This window comes from Pongo pygmaeus, chromosome 19, assembly GCF_028885625.2.
Source record: "Pongo pygmaeus isolate AG05252 chromosome 19, NHGRI_mPonPyg2-v2.0_pri, whole genome shotgun sequence".
Lineage (NCBI taxonomy): Eukaryota > Metazoa > Chordata > Mammalia > Primates > Hominidae > Pongo > Pongo pygmaeus.
The window spans coordinates 92,875,986-92,883,443 of NC_072392.2; positions in this window are offsets into that span (position 1 = coordinate 92,875,986).

Sequence of the window (7,458 nt, forward strand, 5' to 3'; positions counted from 1 at the left end):
CCTGGAAGCCGCCAGAGGTCAAAGTTCCTGCTCCCAGGATAGGGCCTGAGCCGGAGGAGAGATGGTTACAGGCAGCAGCTGATAGAGCCTGTTTCACAGTGGGCAGGTCTATGCAAACCTATCCCAAAGTCTGAAGAAGCTGAAAGGCCAAAGAAAGCCAACATATCCTGTTCCTTAGAAAGAAACATTTAATAGTGAAACTGTCAGAGGTTGCTGGGCCTTAATACCACCTAGTACACACTTTCTTCACCTCCACTGTAACACTTGGAGGCATTTTGTACTTGTTGAGTTTTCTACTCTGCCTCCCCAGTAGACTCAAACCTTTTGAGAGCCCTGATTACATTTTACTCACCTCTATATCTCCAGCACCCAGTGGGGTGCCTCACAGTAGCAGGTGCTTCAAGAATGTTTAATACACGACCCAAGGCCATGATCTTCCATGGAGCAGCTTCCCAACTTTAGCCAGGTTATTTACCTATATAGGCCTCCGTGGCCTTGTCTGCAAAGTAGGGGGACTCTTACCTCATTGCTGTAAGAATCTTGTCCTGTGGCCCCCTGCTTTGTAAAACTAATGACAAAAGGAATCCCCACCCAAGAGAGGGAGCCCATGACTCATTATCCCAGGCCATGATTTGTTCATGGTTTATGAAGTTCAGTTGCCTCCTGAAATATGATCAGGAAGTAACTAGCATAAAGCAGATATAACTTGGAGAAAGAAGAAGAAAGGAGGGATGGCTGTAATGTTGACTGAAACCCTGCACAAGGACTGTCCTGGGTTTTGTTTGGTTTTTTTTTGTAATCTCAGCCCTTACATCAAACCTATGACGTTATCCTCCTTTTACTTAATTTTCTTACACTGGACCCCAGATGCACATAATTCAATTAATTATAAACCCCAGCTTGTGATTTTTAGCACCACACGTAAGTCCTCTTTTGCTTTTTTATTTTTACTTTGTTTATCTTTCTTCCCCTAACCCCAATCCCATTCTTTTCCTCTTAGAAATACCCACTCTTGAATATTTATTTTACGTAAAATTCAAATCAATCAACATCCCATTCAGGTTCAACTGAACATCAAAGTCCTGAGATCTTCCCAAGAAGCTGAAGGTCCTTCTTCCTCTGACTGATGTGGACTTTTCCATCGTTTCCAGATCCCACATTTTATCAGTCCTTTCGCCATTAATAAAATTTCTGATGGGTTGCCGACCCAATCCATGTTGCGGTGATCCACGTACTCATCGCCCTGTGTAGCCGTGGGCAAGTCCACTCCAGGAATTTCCTTGGGAATAGCCTCAGCCCCAGTTATAGAAGAAGAAATGGAAGTTACATGTTTTTGCCTGTGTTACAAGGAGTGGCAGGGTCAGGACTCACATGCTGGACCACCAGATTTCAGAACCCTTATGAGTCCCACCCGTAGGCACTTTATCTGACCCATGAGGCTGAAGATGGCAGGACGGGCATGTGTAACTACCAGGAAAGACTCCAGAAATAATAATTGGGAGTAATAGTGTGTTAGTGTTTCTCCAGCAGAAAGTGACAGCCTGTTACTGAGGCACATGTAACACACAATGAAATACACAGAAGACTGAATTAGCTCAATCCAGGCAACCTTAGACAGGATCCATTCCTGGCGACTAGTTCTTTTTTTCTTTTTCCAAGTGATGTTCAGAATGAGCATTTAGTCTCCTGAACAGATCTTCCACCTGGTAGGTGAAAATAACTAATTATTGTGCCAGGAATATCTCTTATTACAAACCAACAAATTGGAAATCTGGTTTATAAATTTGTCTTGGAGAATTTGGATGGGGTGACAATTAACTCCTCTGGTTGTGAAAGTAAATTTTACGAGCCGGGCAAGGTGGCTTATGCCTATAATCCTAGCACTTTGGGAGGCTGAGGCTCAGGAGTTCGAGACCAGCTTGGGCAACATGGTGAAACCCCGTCTCTACTAAAAAATACAAAAAATTAGCCAGGAGTGGCAGCATGCGCCTGTAGTCCCAGCTATTTGGGAGGCTGAGGCAGGAGAATCGCTTGAACCTAGGAGGTGGAAGTTGCGGTGAGCTGAGATCACCCCATTGCACTCTAGCCTGGGCGACAGGGCAAGACTCTGTCTCCAAAAAAAAAAAAAACGTAAATTTTTCTCCCTTTTCTCTAGCACAGGACCTGAGACTTGGGGAGGCAAATGTTTGCTGAAATAGAAAACACAATTGAGTTCTCAACCCTCAAAACCAAGTTCTGCTCTGAGGTATATTGACGCCCACTGAACTGAAACCACCCACCAAGCCCAGCCCCAAAGAGGTGACCATCCTTGGCCATGATCTGCTACCACTGAGCACCCTTCTCTGTGCATACCCCCTCGGAGATGTTTCCTCACCACCCACTAACCTCCACCCTGGTCCCTTGACTTCCCTCAATTGCCCCTGGCCTCAGACAGTTGGGAAGAGCAGTGGGAGTCAGAGCCCCTGAACTCTAGTCTCAGCTCTGCTGATCACATTTTAGATGACCTTGAGCAGGTCAGATAACCACTGAACCTCAGTTTCCTCATCTGTGAAAATGGGCCCCAAAAATGTCTACTTTGCCTTACCTCCACAGAGTTGCTGTGCAAGTTAAATCAGTTGATGAATAGAAAGTTCCTTACAGGCCAGGAGAGGTGGCTCATGCCTGTAATCCCAGCACTTTGGGAGGTCGAGGCAGGCAGAAACCCTGTCTCTACTAAAAATACAAAAATTAGCCAGGCTTGGCGGCACACGCCTGTAGTCCCAGCTACTCGGGAGGCTGAGGCAGAAGAATCGCTTGAACCCGGGAGGTGGAGGTTGCAGTGAGCAGAGATCACGCCACTGCACTCTAGCCTGGGCAACAGAGTGAGACTCTGTTTCAAAATAAATAAATAAATAAGAAGAAGAAGAAGAAAGAAAGTTCCTTGCAGCCAGGTGTGGTGGCTCACGTCTGTAATCCTAACACTGCAAGGCCAAGGCAGGTGCATCACTTGAGACCAGGAGTTTGAGACCAGCCTGGCCAATATGGTGAAACCATGTCTCTACTAAAAATATAAAAATTAGCCAGGTGTGGTGGTGCATGCCTGTAATTCCAGCTACTCGGGAGGCTTGAACCCAGGAGACGGAGGATGCAGTGAGCCAAGATTGCGCCACTGCACTCCAACCTAGGCGACAGAGCAAGACTCTGTCTCAAAAAAAAAGAGAAAGAAAGATAGGAAGGAAGAGTTTCTTGCAAACTATAAGATACTAAATTATCTAAAATTATTTCAAAATAAAAAAGGAGGTTTTGATGCTATATGCAGGTAAGAAGGGTTGGAATTAATCTCTGGAATAATGCACATGATTTTCTCAATTCCTGTACTAAGCACATATACATGGCTCCAGAAATAAGCAGAAAGTCTTTGCCATTTCAACTGTCCCCCACATACTTACTATGTTAACCCACTTCTCATCAACACTTCTGCCCCAGGCAACTAGAAGAGAGAGGAGGAAGGTGGTGAAAAGCAGCTTCACGGTTCTGCCTACTGAGCTCCATTCTCCCCTCCATACAGCTCAGTACTCCTAGACTCTGGGCTGACCATGCTACAGAGAGCAAGGGCTACATGCTCTGCCTTCTGCTTTGGTGCCTCCCTATCTCTTCTTATGGTGGTCTCCATTCACACCTGCAGTCCTTGTTTATTCTACTGCTTTTTTTTTCTTTTAAGGAAGAAACTGAGATGATAAGCAGCAACTACTTGACAAGCAAATGTTGGAACACAATGCTATGGCAATCTCCTCAACATGCTTGAAATAAATGAAAAGATAGAAAATCTCAGCAAAGAAATAGACACAAAGAAGTAGCAAGTGGACATTTTACAAATGAAAAATATGATAACTAAATTTTTTAAATTCAGCTGATGAGCTCAACATCAGGAGGGAGAGGACAGAGGAAAGAATCAGTGAACTTGAACACGGAACAATAGAAATTGTCTGATCTGAACAAAAGAGAGAAAATAGACTTTAAAAGATGAACAGAGCCTTAGGCAGCTGTGGGACTGTAATAAAAGAGCAAACATTCATGTCATTGAAGTTCCAGAAGAAGAAAAGAAAGTAGAGTTTGAAAAAGGTATTTGAAAACATAATGGCTAAAATTTTCCCAGTTTCAGCAAGACATAAACCTACAGATCCCAAACATAACTATCCTCAAAGTCAGTCAGAGCCTGGGTCTAAAAACCATTTTGAGCAGATTTCTGGAAAACTCAATCTCTAGTCCAAACATTCTTCTAACCTCAGACCTCCTTGCCATCCCTCTCCTTGATATCTGCACTTGAGCCGTCTCAAAGATGCATCTAACTCAACAAGTCCAAAGTAAACTCACAATTATGCCCTCCAGAAAGGAGTCCCATCACCTTACACTGTTTCCTAGTTTTCATCCCTGACCCCTCTGTCTCTTCATCCCCACACTCTGTCCTGCCTGGAGCCCATTCAATGTTTCCTCCTGTTAAAGCTCTCAGATTTGTCCATCTCTCTATCTTCTTCTCTGCCAACCTAGCCCAAGCTATCATCATCTGTCAATAGCCTCCCAGCTGGTCTGCCCATGTTCACTCTTAGTTTTTCGCCACCATGCAGCCAGAATGGTCTTTTTGCAAACAAATCTGATCTTGTCACTCCCCTGTAAGAAACATTCAACAGCCTCCCAGGGCTCTCACAACTCCTCTGCTGGACCTCAGTTTGGCCCCTGCTGACCTCCCAAGCCTCAGCCCATAGTAACCTCCCTCTCAATCCCCAAGGGGCAACCACAAAGATTTTGGTTCCTCAGACAGAACACATTCCCTTGATTACAGTGACTTTTCACACACTGTTTCCTGGGCCTAAAATGTTCCTTTCCTCTCTTTGCTTGGTTAACTCATACTCTTCCTCCAAATCTCAAATAAATTATCATTCATTCAACTCAACAAATATTTACTGAACACCTACTATATGCCAAATACTGTGCTAGGTGCTGGAATGCAGCAACAAATAAATCAAGCTTCTGTCCTCAAGAAGCTTACATTCTCCTAGCGGGAGGGGGAGAGGAGAAAATAAACACATATAAAATGTACCAGGTGGTCATAAGTGCCCCGAAGACAAAAAGGGTAGAGGGAGTGAGGGGAGGCAAATGCTATCATATTAACATCTTTAGAGAAGGTATCTATGATAAAGTGTTATCTTATTTTAACAGAGACCTGAAAGAAGGGTGGGAGCCACACTGACAGCTGCGAGTAAAGAGTGCAAGGTAGGCCAGGCGCAGTGGCTCACGCCTGTAATCCCAGCATTTTGGGAGGCCGAGGTGGGCGGATCACGAGGTCAGGAGATCAAGACCATCCTGGCTAACACAGTGAAACCCCATCTCTACTAAAAATACAAAAAATTAGCCAGGCAAGGTGGCGGGCACCTGTAGTCCCAGCTACTCGGGAGGCTGAGGCAAGAGAATGGCGTGAACCCCAGGGGGCGGAGCCTGCAGTGAGCCGAGATGACGCCATTGCACACCAGCCTGGGCGACAGGAGACACCATCTCAAAAAAAAAAAAAAAAAAAAAAAAAGAGTGCAAGGTAAAGGGGGCTGCTCTGCAAAAGTCCTGGGGTGGGAGCAGAGAGGACACCATGGCTCAGGGAGAGGGAATGAGGGCAAGAGTGGAATGAGACAAGATCAGAAAGGAAACAGAGTCATCATTTAAGGGCCCATAGGCCTTAGTAGGGAGCTGGACTTTACTCTCAATGATGCAGGGAGCCATTGCAGAATTACATGATCTGGCTTACTTTAAAAGGATCACACTGGCTGCTGCGAGGAAAAAACAATTGACAGAGGTAAGACAGGAAACTGGGGATGACTGTGAGGAAGCAATTGCAGCCTTCCAGGTGTGAGACGACGGTGGGCTAGGCCATGTGGGGGAAGTGGATGGGGTGAGACATGGCTGGAGCCCAGATGAGTCAATGCCCCTGATGGAAGTTCCCAGAGCACCTCCTTCTTCTATGGTGGTTGTAATGTGACATTTATTGGTGCACATTTGATTAATGTCTGTCTCCCCCTACTGGGCTATAAGCCTCAAGAAGGCAAGAAATGGGTCTTCTTTGCTCACCATTGCATTTCCAACATCCAGTGCCCATAATATATGCTCTATATAGTTTTCTTGAATGAATGCATGAATGAATGAACAAATACCCAAAAAACAAAAGCACAAACACACACAATCAATTAAGTCTGCTTGGGAAGCCCAGCCTTCCCTGCTCTCCTGAGGCTCTGCAAGAAGCAGTCATGCAACATCCACTCCATGCCCAGCACCTTCCAGGCACAATATTAAAGAAGTGCAGGGGCCAGGTGCAGTGGCTCACACCTGTAATCCCAGCACTTTGGGAGGCCGAGGTGGGTGGATCACAAGGTCAGGAGTCTGAGACCAGCCTGGCCAATATGTAAAACCCTGTCTCTACTAAAAATACAAAAATTAGCTGGGCATGGTGGCAGGCACCTGTAGTCCCAGCTACTCAGGAGGCTGAGGCAGGAGAATCGCGTGAACCCGGGAGGTGGCGGTTGCAGTGAGCCAAGATCACACCACTGCACTCCAGCCTGAGCAACAGAGAGAGACTCTGTCACAAAAAAAAAAAAAAGAAAAAGAAAAAGAGCAGGGCAGTGTGACATTTGCCACCCAGGTTCAGGTCCAGGGTCTGCCAGCCATGGCCAGAGACATAATAATTGCTAAGAATTACTGAGTTTACTTTGTTTCAGAGACCACTTTAGATGCTTTCTGTTATTACTTTGCTTAAATGCCATGCAAGTCAAATAAAGTAGGTATTATTATTATTATTATCCAGATGCATAAACTGTATGGCACAATCACACATTCCTGGGTCCTCCTAGGAGGGCCACCACACTCTGAAACTCCTTTCTTTTCTATTTTTCAGAGACGGAATCTCACTCTGTCGCCCAGGCTGGAGTGTAGTGGTGCAATCTCAGCTCACTGCGATCTCCACCTCCCAGGTTCAAGTGATTCTCCTGCCTCGGCCTCCCAAGTAGCTGGGATTACAGGTGCCCACAACCATGCCCAGTTGATTTTTGTGTGTGTGTGTTTTTAGTAGAGATGGACTTTCGCCATGTTGGCCAAGCTGGTCTCGAATTCCTGACCTCAGGTGATCAGCCTGCCTTGGCCTCCCAAACTGCTGGGATTACAGGCATGAGCCACCGCACCTGGCCTGACCTCCTTTCCAAACCTAAGTTTAGATTTCCAATGCCACTGAAATCTCACCTAAATTCAGGGCAATCAGAGGGAGAAGCTTCTACACACCCCAAATCTCAGGCTGTCTCTCCATCTCCTTCCCTTGGTCAAGTGGCAACCTCCCAAGGACAGCCACAAGGCACCCAGAGCCCAGCTGCAGTCCACTCGCTCTGTGGGAGTCCTGGAGATAAAGGACACCACCATCCCCTCTCAGATGCCCCAGGCTAAATGGAC